Here is a 21,427-nt window from a genome sequence, read left to right as displayed (position 1 = left end):
CTGCCAGGGTCACTCCCCTAGACCCCAGGGACAGGCAAGGAGCAGGTGTTTGCAAGGGATGTGGACGGAGTTTGTGATGAAGTTTCAAGATCACATGTGTATGTGCCCAAAGCCCCGGCAGTGTGGGAAGGAGCAGGGCGGAGAGTAAGAAGAAATACAAGGACACCCTGGGCCCAGCCTTTCTCATGCTGTCTCACCCCAGTCAGGAACACCACAGACTGGGTCCTCTAAATCCAAACCTGGCCTCCCAGATTATTAGGAAGGTATGTTTACCGAAGGAAGAGAATAGAGCATATTTAATTAAGAGCTTACTCACCTGACTTATAACCTTCAAATTTAGATACATGATATACTACCATTGACCCTCAACCAACACGAGTTTGAACTGTGTGAATCCACTTATATGCAGATTCTTTTTATAAATACAGTACAGTGCTATAAATGTATTTTCTCTTTCCTATGGTCTTCTTAATAAGATTTTTCTAGCTTACTTTATTATAAGAATACAGTATGTAATACATCTACAACATATACATAATCGACTGTTTATATTATCAGTGAGGCTTCTGGTCAACACTAGGCTCTTAGTGGTTAAGTTTCTCGGGAGTCAAAGGTTATACACAGGTCAGGTCCCCAGTCCCTGCATTGTTCGAGAGTCCACTGCATAGGCTTCCATCTGTGCTCTTGCCTTTGACCTTGTTGAACTTTGGGGGGCTGTCACCACTCCCCAGAGTATCTGGCTTTTCATCACACTGTGTCTGAGTACAAGTTCCTAGCAATATTGAAAGGTCCATTCTCACGCCACTCCGCCCCCACCCACAGACATGATCATTTCTCAATGTCTAGGTCAAAAGTCCCTTCTAAAGAAAGCTTCTTCCTTAAGGTGTTTTGTGAGACCAACCCTCAGACCTCGGCTTGCCTTTGCCTCAGTCCGGCCCCACAGCTCTCTGGCAAAATCCTTTTTCAATTCCACCTTTCCACCTTTCAATTCCCTCAGACGGCACGCTCCTCCAGGCAGAGTCCAGAGCTTCCTGATTTAGCTGTGTTTCCAGCATCAGCACAGCAATGCCAAACATGAGTCCTCTGCTAAGGGTGCTGATTCTCCATTCCAGGGTGACCGACCATCACTGTGTGTCCAGGAAGGAGGGTTTTCCCGAGAGGCGGGGCTTTTCAGTGCTTAAACCAGGTCAGTCTTGGAAAACCCAGGATGACTGGTCACCCTAACGGGGAAGAGTTTCTTCAGAACGGGAAGGGGCATCAGCAGCCACAACAGAAGTAGAACTAAGCCCCCATCTGTCCTGCTAAGTGTGGTGGACAGCTCTGGGTTTTCCTGGTAGACATCTCTGGGGTTTCCTGCTGAGTCCTCTTCTAGTCTGATGGTGAAAGCACCTGAATTTCCTTTAGAAATCACCTCTCCCTCGCTTCTCAGCCCCACCTTCAGACCATATCGATCAGGTTGGGGGTGGCTGGTAGGTGGGCAACACATAACCTTGTTCTAGTATACTGGATTTCTACTTCTCAGCACAAGGGCAAGGAAACTGAGCCACGACCCTCTCAGCTGCCACGGACAGAATAGTTGGCTTTAAGCAAAGCAGGATGTGAGGGCTTAAGAAAAATGGTACTGTCTCTTTCCTCTCTCTCTCTCTTTCTCTCTGTCTCTCCTATCTCTCCCATTTCTCTCTGCTCTACTTTCCTCTCTACTGGCTTCAGTCTCAGACTGGTTCTCTCCAACTGACGGCAAAGATGCCTATGCTGAAGGGAATCAAGTCCCCACTCCCCGCAAAATCTTCAAAGAGAGCAGACACACATCTAATTTTTTTTTAAGTTTATTTATTTTTGAGACAGAGAGAGACAGAGTATGAACGGGAGAGGGGCAGAGAGAGAGGGAGACACAGAATCGGAAGCAGGCTCCAGGCTCTGAGCCATCAGCCCAGAGCCCGACGCGGGGCTCGAACTCACGGACCACGAGATCGTGACCTGAGCTGAAGTCGGACGCTTAACCGACTGAGCCACCCAGGGGCCCCGAGACACATCTAATAATAAACAGCAGGGTCTGAATTCCTCTAACCAGCAGAGTCTGAATTCAAACCCAGAACATCCAACATCATCGTAATCTCTACTAATAGAGGTTTTATGCCCCTACTTCTGGGACATGCTGAAGAAAAGTCCATCAAAATGACCACAGAACACACTGTGTTTGGCTAAAACTAACTGAGCAAGGGACTTGTGCCAAATGCTTCCATCTGAGCAAGAACCGGGAAAGAAAGTATTGTTTTCACCATTTAATAGAGGCAGAAAGGCCCGCGCCCAAGGACTTCACCACTCACAGTGATGAGAATCTACATAGGAAATGAGAACTCAGTTTACTAGCAGATCCTCAAGCTGGGATATTGTTTCCTCTGCAACTACACCCCTGTCTGTTCCACTCCCCGCCTCACTCGTGCTGCCCGAGGAACACCCAGCCTTCACTCCTCACCGCTTATGTTTGATCATTCAATGACTTTCACTGATGAATGCAAACACATCAGAATAGGTGAGCCCAGGAATTCCCTTGGTTAACAGAAATGACTGCTCTCTGCTTAATAAAAGGGGAAAGCAGGCTAATGTGTTGGTAGGTGTTTATTCATTATGTACGTATTTAATGAGCTGGTACATGGTAAAAGAAAAAAAGATTTTTTTCAAATACAGTGAAAGGGGACACAGAGAAAAATAAGTTACCCTCACATTCTGCCCCAAGGTTTCTCCCAGGAGGCATGCACTGTTCTAGATCTTGGGTTGTCCTCCACAGACATCCTATGCATATCCAAGCATATATGTATATTTTATATATTAGCTATATATATTATACGAACTTACGAACTTATATATTTTTGTTTCCTTCCTTTTTTACACAAATGTGAGAACGCTACACATAGCATTCGGTACTTAATTTATTTAACAATAATAATATCCAATAATCTCCAATATCACGGAGAGCCTTTCGGGGGACACGGGGGGTCTGTCTTCTTCTTGTTATGCCTACATCATACTCTGTACTCTCTCTAATAAGTGTCCTACATTTGTTTCCAATCTTTTCTTTATTCGCGCATTTTAGACCAACTTTTATAACAAAGATGGAAACAAACAGGAAGAGAGTTTTCTGCTTAACTCATCTAGAAAATCCAGTGAACAGAAGCTCCAATCCCTTCTGAGTCTCCTGGTAGCTTGAATCAACATAATTCAAATTCCGAGCTCTCAAGAGTAAGTCTTCAGAACATTTTGCTCTGTATTCAATGCAAACTAAACAGAAGTGCCTCTGTCTTCAGGGTCTTTTGTTGTTTAGGCAAAAATGGGATGTGGGAAGGAAACAAGGGAAGAACCTAAGATGGATGGATGAAAGTTGGAACCAGGAAGCCCTCCACCTCATCTCTGAGCCCCCTTCGTGCCACCTTAATTCGTTCTCTCTGCGCTCCCAGCCTTCTCTGTGTCTCCCTGCCCGCAGTGCAAGGTGCTGGCCAGGCCCACGGGACCTCACAAAGCGTCCGTCAGAGACTGACTGCCGTCCCTGTGCACTAATTGCCAATTCTGGAAAAGAAATCTGATTCCTGCCCTCCCCCAACCCCCGTTGAAGAAATTGGTTCCCTTTGGTCAGTTTAGTCTGGACCCAATTAGCTCTGGTTAAAGGGACAGAGCCCTGTCAGAAGATAGCTGCAGAGGCCCGATCCTAACCGGAAACACAACCTTCAGAGAAGGGAGGGTGGGCTAGGAGAGGTCAAGTGCCCACCACAAGGTCCTGCAGGGGCAAGAGCTGCTTAGTCAGTGACTGTATCAGCATGACCCTCGAGACCTGTCATGATGGCTTCGACTTCACCATCCAGCTTTCCAGCCCCAAGTCTCCGATTACGGACGTACCTGGACAGTTGTAAAAAGGTCTGCCTGGCTTAGAGGCAGGCTCAGGCCTTGTCCCACAACAGCGTTTCACATGTTTTTGTGCATGAGGTGGCACGTGGCGAGGTGTGCGATTTGGGAAGGTGCTGGGAAAGGATGTCTCAACCCACCCCCACACCCCCCACCCCGACACATACTACACATTAAAAAGTGACCTTGTTTTGACAGTTGTTTCCACCTTCCTTTGCCAATTTGCAAACATGTTCTTAAGACAGTTTATAAACCTGTTTATGCGAAACTTGTTTTTGAATGCGTTCTTTTTGAAAGCATATTTATTTAAAAAAGAAAGCATGTTTATATTTGGAAAGCAAGTAACGTAAACAAGCTGTCAGCGTTTGACAGAGGGCTGATGGAGGCTGGGGTAGGATCTGTGCCTAGATTGCTGCCTGCTGTAGCCTCCAACCCCCAGGAAAAGTTTAGCATGAAAGCCCAGTCTGCCCTACCCCCCATAGGCATAAATCTCATGGTTTCTCTCTCAAGAACATTGAACCAGACACGCGAACCGTGGAGGGGACTCCATCCTTTCTGCAGAGCCGAGGAAAAAATCTTGCCAGCAGAGGTCACTGACGCTCCAGCTTGCGATTTAGCAGCAGCCCAGGCAGGAGGCCAATCCCGGTAAGGTTGTGCCCACTCTTCTTCCAGCTCCTGTCCATTCACTTGCTCCCTGCTTTGCATATTGAAGGAAGTAACTGTCAGTGTTGCCATAACAAAAGTGTGTGCATGCTATCAACAGTTTTTCTAGGTAGTACCTACCCTTTCATATCCCAAGCCTAAGAGTTTTTAGTTTAACATTAAGTTAATACTCAGGATAAGATGGGCAATAACTTGAAACACAGAACATCGGGTTCTGCTTCAACCTTGGTTTGCACTTGACCAGGTGTAGCCCATCCCATAAACCAGTTATATCTGCCTCTTGCCTGAATTACTAGGAAGCGACCCCACCACACACACAGGTAAACACACACACAGTGGCCTGAGGTAATATGCAAAGACCCCTGTAATGCAGGGATGGGTGCTGTGGTATGGCATGGAGTCAGACAACCCAGTGAGAGGGGTGAAAAGAGAAGGCACCTGTTGACTGCCTGCAAAGAATGAGGGGCATTTAGGAGCCGCCGATGGGCCTATAGCTAGCCTTGGACTAGCTGCATACATCAGACCTACTTGCCAGCATTCTGTAGTGCCACGAGATGCTACGAGTGGTCATCTGTCCATTAAGGGTGGAGGGGAAGAAACTGCATCTATAGGATGGGGGAGAGAATAGTAGGGCCAAAAACACACAAAAAAACAAACTATTGACCTGCCATATGACAGCACCCACCTTATATACTGGCAGGGGCTAAGATGCTGCCAGCCTCAGAGGCCAAGTGAGAATATTAACTTCTCAAGCCATTAAGATATATCGTATGGCCTGTTCTCCACCCCAGCAGCCATGGAATTGCACCTCACAGCCACTGGCCCACAGATGTGTGATGGTCCTGAAAAACCAGAAGGAGGTACAGGGGTACAGTGGCAGCAGGAATCCCCAGTGAGAGGAAGGAAGCCACCCACTAGCCTGGGAAGAGGTCTGAGGAAGAAGCATGTGACCTAGGCCTAAGTCAATCAATTGCATTTTCCACAGTCACAGCGATTGGCTCAGCAGTGTGCATGTGACTCACCCAGAGCCAATGAGACTTAAGATTCCCTGGAAAGTTGTAGGAGAGAAGGTGTGTTTCTACCCCCGGCGAGACTTGGAGCTGAAAAGATAGAGTCCGGAGATACTGGATTCTTCTTGGCAGCTGAGCTTTGTGGGGCCACCTTGAAGCTCCTGAATTTATAACTGATACGGTGTAAGAACCTCAAGTGGAGGGAAATTGGGTGCTGATAACATTGTTTGAGCCCTGAACGCAGCCATACCTGAAGTTAATTTTACTCCTAGGTTTTCCGTGTGCCAACAAACTCCCTTTGTGCCGATTAGAACTACACTCCCGTGCCCCCTGGGGTGGAAGAGATGAGGTAAGTGTTCTTGGAGCCACTTCTGCCGTCTGATACCCTTAGGGTTCTTTGTGTTGAGGTTGATCCGAGATAAACCCAACTGGCCAGAGCAAGCTGCTCCCGCTTCAGGAGTCCCTTGAAGCTTGCTCCCTCACAAACATCTGGACTATTCTGAATCTTTCTGACCATTCCTGGCTCCAGAGTGGGAGCCAACAACTTCAAGGCGTGAATCTGAACTCTTAAGATCCACACGGGGGTACCAGCATTCCCACTGCATATCACCTACAGAAAACAATACACATTTACAAGCATCTCATTGACATTGAAGTTAAAACTTCAACTTTAAACGTTTTTCTAATGTTTGTTTGTTTGTTTGTTTTTTTCAGAGAGAGAGAGAGACAGAGGCAGAGAGAGGGAGACATAAAATCCAAAGCAGGCTCCAGGCCCTCAGCTGCCAGCACAGAGCCCGACACGGGGCTTGAGCCCACGAACCACGAGATCATGACCTGAGCTCAACTGACTGAGCCTCCCAGGTGCCCCTAAAACTTCGACTTTAGATGTAGAAGAGCTTCTAGCAGGAGAGAGATGAGAAATTGGATCATTCCCATAATCACTAATTTAGATGTGTAAAGTATCACTGCTTTCCCCTTTCTTTATTCAAAGTTCTGCCTTTATTCCCTTCCTTAAGTGAGGCCAAAAAATAGGGTGTGGGGGGGTGCGCCTGGCTGGCTCAACTGGTAGAAGTTGCGACTCTGGGTGGTGAGTTTGAGCCCCACCTTGGGTGTAGAGATTACTTAAATCAGTAAACTTTAAAAAAGTATATCTAGGGGCTCAGTCGGTTGAGCATCTGACTTCGGCTCGGGTCATGATCTCACGGCTCATGAGTTCGAGCCCCACGTCGGGCTCTGTGCTGACAGCTCAGAGCCTGGAGCCTGCTTCGGATTCTGTGTCTCCCTCTCTCTCAAAAATAAATAAACATTCAATTAAAAAAAAAAGTGTATCTAGGAATCATTTCTGCTTTTGATCCTTTTTGGGTTTTTTAACTGAAGTTAAACATGCCCGCAGCACAGTGCACAAATCTTAAGTGTACAGCTTGATGGATTTTCATATGTAGAACAAATGATCTGTTCCCTTTGGGTCTGTGTCCTCATCTGTCAAGCGACTGTTAGTGAGGCAGCAATCCCCAGAGATTTCCTCCAAGCCAGTGACCCCATTCTGGATGTTTCCATGCAGTGGCACCTAGATCCCTGTTGCAGTGTGCCTTTTACCCCACGCCTGATGCAGTGGCTCTGCGTGGTTGGCCGCGGATAAATCTTTTTAGGCTGAGTTTCCTCAGGACTGCCTCTGACCCATGGCTGGTCATGGCTGGTCCATGGCCCACAGCACGGCCACAGTCATCATTGTGTCCTCAGCATGCGCTGGTAAATGAGCACGTGGAGAGGGTTTAATAGATACTTTACTGGAGGGGTGGATGGATGGATGGATCAATGAGTGGGTGGTTGGGTCTCAATTCCAAATCCTTCAGGGAGAGAAAAAGAACTAAACAAAGAAGAAAGCTGGTTCTGAGGAAATTGGGCTGTTGTCTTGACAGGAAAGAGGAAGATTCCCTGGCCATCCAGCCAGATGCTTATTGTTCAAATCAATTTCCAGTTCCACTGTAGTATAACTGCACAAACTGCTTAGAAACCCTCTGGAGTCCAGCATACTGCTTTAAGCCATGAGGAAAGCAGAGTGTTTATAAATTGTTGGCTGAAGGGTTTGTGTTATGCCTGATAATGTTAAATCAGGTAGGGGGAAAGCATGTGTATCATTTAAGATGCTTTGGACAGCAATCCATAGAAAAGCCAGCTTAGCAAGATGTCCCCAAGTAGGCATCTCTAAATCTCAGTTGTATCAGTAAGGACTTGGGCCTTTATTCACATCTGTCAGCTCTGCATATGGTACCTACCCTCAGAAGATGGCCAGAGAAGCAGACCCTCACACAAGTCCAAAAGCAAGACGAAAGGGCAGCATGGCGGCACTTTCTCCCTGCCTCAAAGGCCCTCAGCAGTCCACAATTTAGACCAATCGCTGGCAAGGAAGAAAAGCATGGCTGCAATAAGGGTTAGCCTCTGGGATTGACTCATGGTCACCAAATAACTGTACAAAATCAGGGTTCTTTGAGCATGGGAAGTGAAGACAAAAATTATGAGGGAGCAACCAGCATGTTTTCTATGGCATGGACACATTGGCAGTCACTGGCGATCATCCAGACCAATCCAAATTCAACTAAATAAATTATTTTTTAACTTTAAATAATCCATTTCCACAGTAAAATTTGATGATAGTCATTGACCAGGCAACCAAGGGCCCTGCATATAAAGCTCTAGTAGCTTCTACAGGCTATCGGTGACAATGAAGGCCTTCTTGCTCTGTTTACCACAGATTCTCTCCAGCAAATGTAGAGACTTGATAAGTGTGTCGGCCTCTTCCTGGGTAAAGGTCATGGCTCTCGGAGAAAGCGGCTCATTGTGTGGCCTGGCAGAACAGCCATCACTTGTTCCTTCTTAGTGAAACTCAGCAGTCTGGGACCAGGACTGAGTACCCTTCAGCTTCCCTTGCTAGCTCCACCTCAAGAGCACACCCACATGAGCCTGGATAAATGACTCTGTGAGGGAGGCATGTGGGGGTGGGCAATGACCCTGGGAGGGCCAGAGACCGAGGGCAAGGGGTGATTTCCCAGGAAGTAGCAAAAATGTCACCTAAGAGGCTCATGTACTAACAATTAGCCTTTTATTCCCACCCTCTCTCTGCAGTTATGCGGGCAGGACCAAGGCTACCCTGGATGTAGTGTGTGTGTGTGTGTGTGTGTGTGTGTGTGTCAGAGAGGGAGATCAGGATTAGCATATGTGAATGAGCAGGAGAGAAATGGCAGGGCCAGAGGGCCAGAGAGTGAGTTGTACCTGTTGTGATCAGTTCACTCCCAGGGATCACGCTGAGTCCACATGGTGGCACTCTTTTCCCTCCCTCCCAGGTTTGGGAGGAGTGCCTGGGACCGACTGAGTGAAAGAACTGATGTATGCTGGATCATAATCATTCTCATGGGCTCTCTTGGCCTCTTTTCTACCTTCTTCAGCGTTTTGCTACCCTCATCCTTTCTCCTTGTCTCCACATTTGCCTGCAATAATTGGAGCCCACTTCCCCCAAGAGCAGGAAATGTGTACCATTAGAGGCACTGAAGATAATTTCAGGGACACATAGACAAACGTTTTATAGTTTAATGGATATGCCTTTCTTGACCCTTGTCATTCCCAAAAACAATAGTAAGTTGTATATTGGCCATGAGAATTCCATTGGTTCTTGAGTTCTTCCTCCAGGAAAAGAATGTTGAACTCTCTAGAGGCTGGAGGAAAACAAGGCCCAGATGGAGGGAATTTGAATGGCATCTTGGAACATAAAAGCAGTGATTTAACTCTTAAAAAATCACATCTTTGGGCTCCTAATCCAGTGCTTCTCTCTCCACATCATTCATACGTCTGTTAAATATATCTGTCTCATCTAGAGCATTTTCTTTTTTTCTATTAACAAAGATCTTGTACATTACTCAGTGGAAATAACTGCTTTCTAGAGGACGATGTAGGGAGCTGGTAATTTCTGGTTCTACCCTGATTTCCAATTCCACTTTCATCTAAGTCTCTCAACAGATCTTTAAATATCTTTCATTTCATTTCCTCATCCAGGAAATTACAGTACATTACCGATATTTTAATGAGTTCTTAGTTAAGAATTTCAAAGGTAACAACTATCTGTAGCCAGGTTTCAAAAAAAAAGTTTAATTGAAATGAAATTCCAATACCCCAGATAAAAAGCTACATCATATACAAGATTAAATAGCACAGTTCCTGTGCCAACCTTTTTTTTTTAACGTTTATTTATTTTTGAGACAGAGAGAGACAGAGCATGAATGGGGGAGGGTCAGAGAGAGGGAGACACAGAATCTGAAACAGGCTCCGGGCTCTGAGCTGTCAGCACAGACCCCGACACAGGGCTCGAACTCACAGACCGTGAGATCATGACCCGAGCCGAAGTCGGCCGCTTAACCGACTGAGCCACCCAAGAGCCCCTGTGCCAACCTTTTTTATAAATTTCTCGTTTCTCATTGCAGACTCAAGGTAACTGAGACATCTAGTGTCCAGTCCTAAGAAAAACAAATTTCCACCAATTCTGGTTTTAAAGAACTCACCAAATCTGATGGTACTTGTGAGTAAAGCTATGAATTTCTCCTCCTTAATTCTAGAAAACCTCTTCGTGGTGCTTCCTGGGCCTAACCCTTTTCCAGGTGAAAACTGTTTTCAGATCGCAGACGCTCACAAAAGTTTTCTCAAATTTCCTGTTCTTGTTACAACAGTGTTGCCATTCACATGGATAAAATCCATCCCCTTGATCCCATCCCTCCTCCTCCAACTTCTTTAGCAATTTCCCCAGATAGAAGATGCCTCTCTAGCAAACCAACGAGCAAACAAACACACCCAAAAGCACAGAACTTGGAGAGCTTCCAGGTTGGCAAACGTGGATATGCAGGGAAAGTGGCACGTGCCCAAGGAGGGCACGCAAGCTTCATGTCCTTTTCCCCATTTCTTGCCCTAAGCATCTCTTCCATTTGGCTTTCCCTAACTGTACTCTTTAATAATAAATAGTAACCTAGCTAAATGGAAAAAAGAAAGTTCCTCTCTTCTTCAATGGTCTGCTAAGGTCACACCTTGTTTTCTGGATTTCTAGTCAATGAGTATGTATATATAAATTCAAGATATTGAAATTATTTAGTACATGTACAAAATATATGTATTATGTAAAAGTATAAAATTATAAAATATTTTTACAATATAAAATATATAATATATTATATCAAATATATATACACAAAAAGCATGTATTCATTCTTATCACATAATGAATACTATTTTCATATCATGATAACTTTTAAAAGTGAATTATACTTTAAATATGACACCAAAGGCAAAAGCAGCAAAAGAAAAAAAAATAGGTCAGTTGGACATTGTCAAAATTAAAAACTTCGGTGATTCAAAGGATATCATCAAGAAAATGCAAAGAGAACCCTAAGAATGGTAGAAAATATTTTAAAATCATATATCTGGTAAAGGACATATCTAGAATATATAAAGTGCAATTACGACTCAATTATAAAAAGATACATAACCCATTTTTTAAATGGACCAATGATCTACACAGACATTTTTCCAAAGAAAATATACAAATGGCTAATAAGCATATGAAAAGATGCTCCACACCACTAATCATCAGGGAAATGCAGATCAAAACCGCAATGAGATACCACCTCACACCCACTAGATGGCTATAATCGAAAAAACAAAACAACAACAACAACAAAACAGGTAATAACAAGATTTAGGGATCATGTAGAGAAATTGGAACCCTTATGCATTGCTAGTGGGAATGTAAAGTGGTGCAACCTTTTTGGAAACAGTCTGGAAGTTCCTCAAAATATTGAATATAGAGTTAGTAGAGGACCCAGCAATTCCACTCCTAAGTAAATACTCAAGAGAAACGAAAGTATATATCCACACACAGACTTGTACGCCAGTGTTCACGTCAGCATGATTCGTAATAGCCAAAAAAGTATAAACAATCCAAATGCCCATCAACGGATGAAAAGATAAATAAAATGTGGTATAGCCACACTGCAGAATATTATTCATCCATATGAAAGAATGAAGTACTGGGGTGCCTGGGTGGCCTAGCTGGTTAAGCATCTGGCTCTTAGTTTCAACTCAGGTCACGATCTCACAGTTTGGGCTCTATGCTGACAGTGGGGAGCCTGCTCGGGATTCTCCTTCTCCCCTTCTCTCCCTGGCCCTCCCCCACTCATCCTATTTCTGTCTCTCTAAATAAATAAATAAAAACTTTTTAAAAAGCTAATTATAAGTAGTAACATATTTTAAATAATCAACAAACAAAATTATTTTTAAAATGCCCCGTAATCCATGCACTGAACAGCTTCGTAACCTTTGTTTCTACCCATCTTACAAAGACTAAGGCAACCTCCCTGAATGTCTCTACAAAAGAATTTCTAGGGGTTACTGCTGAAGTTAATCCTAGACCATGACTCCTCCAGGTGAAAATAAAACTCATTTATTCTAGAAGGAAGAAACTAAGTTCTCCACTGGAGAGGAAGGAAAGACCTCAGAAGTAAATCAACCAATCACATTAAGTAGAAAAAGGACGTGAGAAAGGTGGATAAATTGTAAACCAAACTATGGCCTTGGCCAAACCATGCTAACTTCTCTGAGCCCAGTTGCTGCCTCTGTTAATGGGAATAATAACCCTGCACACAGGTTTCACATCGGGTTGCCCCAGGGCTGTTGTGAAGGTCAGAGGATTGTCTGCCAAGAACAGTGACCCCCTGCCCCCGTTTGCCACGATTCCCAGTTTTAAAACCAAAGTAGTTTCCAGAAAACCTAGATGAGTTGGGTATCTTACTACAATTGAGTTTTTAAGGTGCAAAGTAGATTTTGGAGCACAGGAAGAAATACACAGGTTGACATGCGTCTGAATCAATATTTAGTTCATTTAAGTTAGAAAAATAAGCTTAAAGTCACTTGTAAACAGAGTTGTTTTATTCATAAATACATACATTCGAAAGTATAAAAAATAATTATTTTCTCTCACCCTTGAGAGAGGTGATATTCTCCTAACAATAACTATTTCTTTTTTTTTTTTTAACGTTTATTTATTTTTGAGACAGAGAGAGACAGAGCATGAACAGGGGGAGGGTCAGAGAGAGAGGGAGACACAGAATCGGAAGCAGGCTCCAGGCTCTGAGCTGTCAGCACAGAGCCCGACGTGGGGCTTGAATTCACAGACCTCGAGATCACAACCTGAGCCAAAGTCGGACGCTTAACCGACTGACCCACCCAGGCGCCCCCAACAATAACTATTTCTATAAATTGACCTGGGGCACCTGGGTGGCTCAGTCGGTTGAGTGTCCGACTTTGGCTCAGATCATGATCTCACGGTTCGCGGGTCTGAGCCCTGAGTCGGGCTCTGTGCTGACGGCTCAGAGCCCGGAGCTGCTTTAGATTCTGTGTCTCCTCTCTCTGCCCCTCCCCTGCTCACTCTCTGACTCTGTCTCTCTCTCAAAAATAGCATTAAAAAATGTTTTTAATTGACCTAGCTAAATACCCTTAAGCATTTACTACATTTACAAATTTTTCTTACAAGAATTAAAAAAAATTTTTTTTAAGTTTTTTAATTTGTTTTGAGAGAGAACGAATGTGAGCAGGGGAGGGGCAGAGAGAGGGAGGGAGAGAGAGAATTCCAAGCAAGCTCTGCACTGTCAGCACAGGGCCCGACATGGGGCTTGAACCCATGAACCATGAGATCCTGACCTGAGCCAAAATCCAGAGTCCTTCTGCTTAACTGACTGAGCCACCCAGGCACCCCTAAGACAACATTTACAAATTTAGTGTCAAATCCTCTCAGGCGTTTCAGTTACCTCATAAAACAGTTATAAACTTAACAAACAAAATCTTGCTAAATCCAACCAATCAGCAAAACTAGAATGCAGCCCACAGAATGGGAGAAGATATTTGCAAATGACATATCAAATAAAGGGTTAGTATCCACAATATACAAAGAACTTATACAAGTCAACACCCCAAAAACAAATAATCCAATTAGAAAGTGGGCAGAAGACATGAACAGACATTTCTCCAAAGAAGACATCCAGATGGCTAATGGACACATGAAAAGATGTCCGTTATTACTTACCATCAGGGAAATACAAATCACATACAATGAGATATCACCTCACACCTGTCAGAATGGCAAAAATCAATAACACAAGAAACAACAAGTGTTGGTTGAGGATGTGGAGAAAAAGGAACACTAGTGTACTGTTGGTAGGAATGCAAACTGGTGCAGCCATTCTGGAAAACAGTATGGAGTTTCCTCAAAAAGTTAGAAATAGAACTGCCTTATACAGTCGCACTACTGGGTATTTACCCAAAGAATACAAAACACTAATTCAAATGTTTATTTATTTTTTGAAAGAGAGGGGGGAAGAAACAGAGAGAGGGAAAGAGAGAGACAGAGAATTCCAAGCAGGATCCATGCTATCAGCCCAGAGCCCAACGCTTGGCTGGATCTCACGAATTGTGAGGTCATGACCTGAGCCGAGATCAAGTGTCAGACTCTTAACTGACTGAGTCACTCAGGTGCCCCAAAAAACACTAATTCAAAGGGATACATGCACCCCTGTGTTTATAGCAGCATTATTTATAATAGCCAAGATATGGAGGCATTCCAAGTGTCCATCAATGGATGACTGGATATATGTAATGGAATATTATCCAGCCATAAAAAAGAATGACATGTTGGGGCGCCTGGGTGGCTCACTTGATCGAGCATCCAAACCTTAATTTTGGCTCAGGGCATGATCCCAGGGTCATGGGATCAAGCCCCTTGTCAGACTCTGTGCTGAGAATGGAGACTGCTAAAGATTCTCTCTCTTCTTCTGCCCCTCTCCCCTTCTCACTCTCTCTCTAAAATAAACTTTTTAAAAAAAAAATTTTTTTTTTCAACGTTTATTTATTTTGGGGACAGAGAGAGACAGAGCATGAACAGGCAAGGGGCAGAGAGAGAGGGAGACACAGATTCGGAAACAGGCTCCAGGCTCTGAGCCATCAGCCCAGAGCCCGACGCGGGGCTCGAACTCAGGGACCGCGAGATCGTGACCTGGCTGAAGTCGGACGCTTAACCGACTGCGCCACCCAGGCGCCCCTAAAATAAACTTTTTTAAAAGAATGAAATCTTGCCATTTGCAGTGACATAGCTGGAGCTAGAGAGTATAATGCTAAGCCAAATAGGTCAGAGAAAGACAAATACCATATGATTTCATTCATATGTGGAAATTAAGAAACAAAACAAATAGGCAAAGGGAGGAAAAAAAAAAAAGAGAGAGAGGCAAACCAAGAAACAGACTGTTAACTATAGAGAACAAACTGATGGTTACCAGAGGGGAGGTGGGTGGGGGATGGGTGAAATAGGCGATGGGGACTAAAGAGTGCCCTTGTTGTGATGAGCACCGGGTGCTGTATGGAAGTGTTGAATCACTATATTACACGCCTGAGATATAACACTGTACATTAACCAGCTGGAATTAAAATAAAACTTTAAAAACTTTTAAAACTATATTAACTAGAAAAAAAATCTTGCTAAATCCGTCAAAAAGTAATAAATACATGAAATGAAACTTATTGATGTTCGGGCACCTGGGTGGCTCAGTCATTGACTGTCCAACTTCAGCTCAGGTTATGATCTCACGGTTCATGAGTTTGAGCCCTGCATCAGGCTCTGTGCTGATGGTATGGAGCCTGCTTTGGATCATCGGTCTCCCCCTCACTCTCTGCCCCTCCCCCATTTGCATTCTCTCATGCTTTCTCTCTCTCTCTCAAAAATAAATAAACTTATTGATGTAGGAAATCAAATTCACTTAACATTAAAACTCTGTTTACAAATTTAATTACATTATCTTAGTTTTTAATTAAAATCTCTTAATTTATCCAATAGAATAAACAACAAATATAAATTATAATGATGATTATGCAACTTATATTTAACTCTAGCATTTAATAGTATGGTTGATTTACTTTATCACACCCAAACTTTTTTCCCTATCTTCCACAAAGACAGTTTATCCAACCCAGTTGCAGAGCTGCTATCTCAGATCCATGGAACATGAACCCAGAACCCAGAATGCCCTCCACTGAGATGTTAACCCAGTACCTGTTAATACTCTGAGTCTCCTTTTAGAGTATGTGACTGTCTAAGCCCATGTATCCTTTTCCCCAATTTCTGCCTTGACCTCTTATATAACTTTCAATTTTCTGATTTTCTGAATCCTATTTATAGTCAACCAGCCTATTCCCCTCTGGGTTTACATTGAAGAGATTTTTCCCCCCTCTTTACACCTGCCTTAATTATCTTGTTTTCAAGTATTCTGAAACTTCTTGATGAACAATATGGTTTTGGGTTTTTTTTGAGAGAGATAGAGAGAGAGAGGGAGAGAGAGGACATGTGGGGGAGAGGCAGAGGGAAAAGGAGAGAGAGAATCTTAAGCTCAGCATGGGAGCCCGATGCTGGGCTCTATCTCAGGACAGTGAGATCATGACCTGAGCCAAAATCAAAAGTCAGACACTTAACCCAGTGAGCCACCCAGGCGCCCCTAGTACATTTAAAGCACTTTGCAAATATAAGGAAATATAGACTTACAAATGTTACTGCCGTTATTATTTGGTCAACATTGATGAGTTCCTTTATATCAATTAATAAATACTTGTTGAGGGGTGCCTGGCTGGCTCAGTCAGTAGAGCATGTGACTCTTTATCTTGGGGTTGTAAGTCTAAGACCCACATTGGGTGTAGAGATTACTTAAAAAAATAAAATCTTTTTAAAAATACATACATACGTACATACTTGTTGAATAAGATGTAAGGGGAAAATCAAAATTCTATTCTATTGCATTTTGAGAAATGGCAGATGATTCTAATAGTTCATCTGGAAGAAAAAGCAAACAAGAAAAGATGAGAAAAATTCCAAAGGCAATTAGCAATGAGGAAGACTTAGATATTAAAAGTTATTAAATAGATATTGTGGTCAAGTATGTGTGGTATTGGCACAGTAATTGACAGGCCGATTAAGGGAACAGAAATGAAAGTCATAAAATTGTAATTACATATAGGATTGTGTAGTTTATAATAAAAGAAGGAATACAAACCAATGAAAAGTAAATGGCCTATTAAACAAATGGTGTTGAGATTCTTGCCTGTTGGGGGGAAATATGTAAAGTTTGGTTCCAACCATATGGTAAAATTAATTTCAAATGAATTAAAGAGTGAAATGCTCTGTCTCTCTCTGTCTCTCAAAAATAAATGTTAAAAAAAAATTTTTTTTAAGAGTTTGGAAATCTGTCCAGAAGTAGAGATAAGCAAGCCAACAACCCCGTTTTAACACTGGCACAATAAAACCACTGACAAGAGATGAGGGAACTCAACAATATGAAGTCAATAAGAATTTCTCCTAAAATGGACGAATAGGCCAAGGGGTGCATATGTGTTTGACATATAGCCTTAAAAAATATATGTGTCCCTATGAAGCATAATTAGTAACATCTTTGGCCAGGATTCTGTTAGCTATCATGTTCATGCTTTCTTTTCCAGCGTAATAACAGATGTTTACAATAATGACTAAGGAACTTCAGGTTCCTGAAGTTTCTTTTCTATAATCTTTTATTGATGAAATCACCACACCATCACTATAGACTGTATTTCTATCACAAATGTCCGTGTCTGCAAGTGACTCATGCAGAGCACACAAGGTAATTTTATTAATTGTTCCATTCCCTGACAACGCTTGTGCAACAGATATTGGACTACAGTTTAATGTAGAAGATTCTCTTATCTGAAGTGTAGACAATGGCATTAAACAAAGCTAGTATTTAATAGAGAAAAGGTAAGAAAATAGTAAGTTTAGCTGATGAAATGAAGTCAAATTTAAAAATGCAAAAATCGGGGGGCAGGGTGCCTGGGTGGCTTCAGTTGGTTAAGCGTCCAATTTTGGCTTAGGTCATGATCTCATGGTTCGTGGGTTTGAGCCCCACATCAGGCTCTGTGCCACAGAGCCTGCTTCAGATTCTGTTTCCCTCTCTATCTGCCCCTCCCTCACTCATTCTCTCTCTCTCTCTCTCTCTCTCTCTCTCCCTCCCCCCCCCCCCATAAGAAGGGAATTGTCTAAAATGTTAAAATCTATCCTGTGCAGATCTGTTAAGTTATCAGGAGTATCTGTGGCACTCTTTAAAATCAGCCCGGCCGTGGTATCCAACAGACAAAATAACCAATAGAGGGAAAGTGCTTCGTTCATCTCCCATGAAATGTTACACTTCAGCCAAAGCCTGGGATGGGTTCCATCCTTTCTCTTCAAAATGCCTTTCCTTCTTCTCGCTCTCTCAAAATGCAGTAATTTCATCAGAGGCTGCACAAAACCTTTAACTTCAATCTCCCAAATATGGTTTTCTTCCTGGCAATTCCCTTCTCATGACACAGTCAGAAACTCTAGCTCTCTCAAAGCTGACATTCTAGTTTCTCACTCTCTGTCACTCAGGTTCTCCATGACATGCTGTAACTTTCTTTCCGTCTTGCTCCCCAGTTGTCCCTGTGCAAATCCTGTAGCCAAAGAAGTATAAGTCCACCCCGGACGAGACATTGCCTATCTCCCTTTCCTGCTTCTGTTCAATGCCTTTCCCCCCCCTGCCATTCCAGGCATCTGAAGTGACTTTTTCTCTTGTCAATAAATGATGCCTTCCTTAAAACAAAATCACCAACTTTTTAGGTGTTAAAGGTCCTTTAAAAAAAAAAATGAACATTGATGATATAAACAGTGGCTTGTTTCTAACATTTCGCTTTGCAGAATAAAAAGTTGATAGCCCTATGTTGGCCCTCCCATTAAAACCATGTTAGCACAAAAAACAAAAAACAAAAAACAAAAACAAAAACAAAAACAACAAAAAAACATGTTAGCACAGCAAACTTGTGAATTGTAGAGTCAGAGAAGCTCAGCCCTACAAAGAAGTCTCCCTTTGCAAGTCCTGGCCTGACCCCATTGAGAGAAAATAGGAGAACTGTCCTAGTCCTGAGGCTCCTGTGAGTTCAAGGATAGCAAAGAGCCCTTTCTCCTCTCTCTGTTAAGATTTGCCCTCAGAGTCTGGTTTCCTGTCTGAGGACCTACGTCTTCTTCCGGCCATTCACTGGACAGATGTGGTCTACCCACAGGGCTGCGGTCTCAGCCTTGCAGGCCTCAATGGAACAACCACATTAGAACATAACATGTGGCATGAAAAATTATCAACGTATATAATGGTGATAATATAGTTTTGAAATAGACGAAGATGCTGTTTTCTTGTATATTTCCTTATGCTGACCTCTCTCCACCCCCATACCTCCAGCGGTTTCCAGTTGTTCAGGGAAGCTTAGGATTGTTATAGGAGGAATAGAAAGAAAAAGAGAAACAGAGAAAGCAAAAGTTAAGTGTCTGTTTCCAAATGAGATTTTTGAATTTTTCAGCCAGATTATCTTAAAACTAGGCTTTGTAAAGGAGAAAAGATAGTCTAGATTCTCTTCTCTGTCTTGTTAACATATCAAAAGCCAACTTGATCATAGAGTTCTTACGAAGGGAAGTCCTGGAGTAAAGAGGAAGAGGAGGAGGAATGCCTACCCTATCAGTTCTGGTGGACTATCTAAGAAAGAAGGGGAAGTAAGGTAGCGTAGCCCTCAGAGGTGAGCCTAATCTCCCTTGTCTTGGTTCCACCCAAAGCAAGGAGGTTTGTGAGGTGGGTGGGGGAAAGGTTAGGGGTTTCCAAAGACTTCATCTTTGGGACTCTGAGAGGGCCTGACGTTGCAGGTGATTGGCATCACCCCGAGAATGGCTTCCTCAACAGCATAGCATCATTCTGCTGGGAGAGAAGCAAAATGTGATTTCCTGGGCTGCCTCCAGGACCAGTATGGAATAAATTGGACCAAGGAGTTCCCATCTGCTCCAGAGAAGAGGCCTGGAAAGTAGCTGAATCAAGAGCCAGCAGGCCTCCAAGCATAGGCCAAGGAAAAGGTGAATCAGCAGTAAGACTGGGGGTGGACACCCTAGGCAAGAGCCAGATGGAGGATGTGGGGTCTGCAGCAGCAGCCAGAGCAGAGACTGAGTCATCAGGGAGCAGAAGCAGGCCTTCCAAGGCAGGAGGGACGAGGCCTTAGGTACTGTAGTTACAGCCTCAGCAGAGCTCACAGAACTTCCAGAGATGGATTGGATACAACCCAGGAAGCGTCCAGACCACCCACCCACAGCAGAAATCAACAAAGATGCACAAGATTCTGCATGGACCTGAGGATCCTATCTTTTCTCTGTCCCTGCAGGGTCTGCTAGCCACAACTCCACCATCTCGAAGAGACAGAAAAGGAGGATGCATTTACCTAAGGAGGACCATTTACCTAAAATGTCTGTTTAAATTGTGTGCCGGAATACTTTTCTCTCCCTTCGGTGGTTAGAGGCTCATCAGGAAGACAAAAACTATTTTAGAGACATGAAAATGCTGCATCTTCTCTTGCGCATTTGTGAGGAGGTTGAAAAAATCTGCAACCCTTCACACTCAGGAGTGTCGCCAGCTCTTCCCGTCCTCCTCCCCGTTGCTAAATGTGGTGCCGCTTAGCTGCTCAGTTCCTCCCATCCACCCACACCCAACTGTGGAGAAGAGCTTGCAGGGTCCAGACCAGATCTTTGGGAATTCCACCACACAACCAGGGGGAGGGGAGAGGGATGGAAGTGGTATAAGCCACACAGGTAGGTTGCAAGGAGAAAGAGGCCACGGAGAGCAGGGGGCATGAATGTGTTCAGATGCATCATGTAGGAGAGGGAGAAGAAGGGAGAGAGTGGGTGGATGGGAGAGCACACTATTGGTGGGGAACGAGAGTGAAGAATGGAATGGTTGAATATTAGAGAAGAGGAAAAGTATTTTGGTGAAAGATGCTGTGGATTACATACTTGGATCCCATTCATATTCCTTGAGATTTAAAAGTGGAATTCCTGGGGCACCTGGGTGACTCAGTCGGTTAAGCGTCTGACTCTTGATTTCAGCTCAGGTCATGATCTCATGGATTGTGAGATCGAGCCCCATGTTGGGCACTGCGCTGATAGTGTGGAGCTGCTTGGGATTCTCTCTCTAGCCCTCTCTCTGCCTCTCTGCCCCCCCCAAAATAAACAAATAAATTTTTTTAAAGTAGAATTCTTACAAGACTTTGCTTTTTTGAACCCTACCTACTCAGGGTCTGAACCACATGGATCGCAGTTTTTGGCAGGTTTACAAACACAGACACCTGCCATTTTACTGAAGATGTATTCATATACAGCACGGATTCTCAATGGGAGGTGATCATGCCTCCTAGAGGCCACTCAGCAATGTCTGGAGACATTTTTGGTTATCACAACTGGGAGATGCTGTTGGCCAGAAATGTTGCTAAACATCCTACAACGTACAGGACAGTCCCCAAGAGCAGAGAATTATCCCAGCCAAAATGTCAATAGTGCCATAGTTGAGAAGACCTGGTATAGAAAAATGGAGGGAGGAGCTGTTGTCTCCTTATATCTTCTCTTCCCAAACACTACATGAAAGACAGCTTTTTTTCATTTTATTATTATTTATTATTTTTTTAATGTTTATTTACTTTGGGGGAGAGAGAGAGAGAGAGGTGTGAGCACGGAAGGGACAGAGAGAGAGGGAGACACAGAATCCGAAGCAGGCTTCAGCCTCTGAGCTGTCAGCACAGAGCCCAACACAGGGCTCGAACTCACAGGCCATGAGATCATGACCTGAGCTGAAGTCGGACGCTTAACTGACTGAGCCACCCAGGTGCCCTAGCTTTTTTCATTTTAAACATTTCATCAAGCTTGGCAATATTAATTTTTTTAA

At 43.6% G+C, this 21,427-nt stretch overlaps 1 protein-coding gene across 2 annotated transcripts in view; it reads left to right on the top strand.

Moving 5' to 3' along the window:
* Window positions 1–20,627, top strand: part of ZBTB38 (zinc finger and BTB domain containing 38) — a 157,103-nt gene extending 136,476 nt beyond the window's left edge. For both annotated transcript variants that reach the window (XR_006299482.1, XR_006299483.1), the window contains 2 exons: window positions 4,408–4,542; window positions 19,878–20,627. The gene's annotated coding sequence lies outside the window, so the exon portion shown is untranslated. The remainder of the gene's footprint in view (window positions 1–4,407; window positions 4,543–19,877) is intronic.
* The last annotated feature ends 800 nt before the right edge of the window (window positions 20,628–21,427 follow it).

This window comes from Prionailurus bengalensis, chromosome C2, assembly GCF_016509475.1.
Source record: "Prionailurus bengalensis isolate Pbe53 chromosome C2, Fcat_Pben_1.1_paternal_pri, whole genome shotgun sequence".
Lineage (NCBI taxonomy): Eukaryota > Metazoa > Chordata > Mammalia > Carnivora > Felidae > Prionailurus > Prionailurus bengalensis.
The sequence above is the reverse complement of the archived record's forward strand: the minus strand, read 5'-3'. Positions and strand labels throughout refer to the sequence as shown.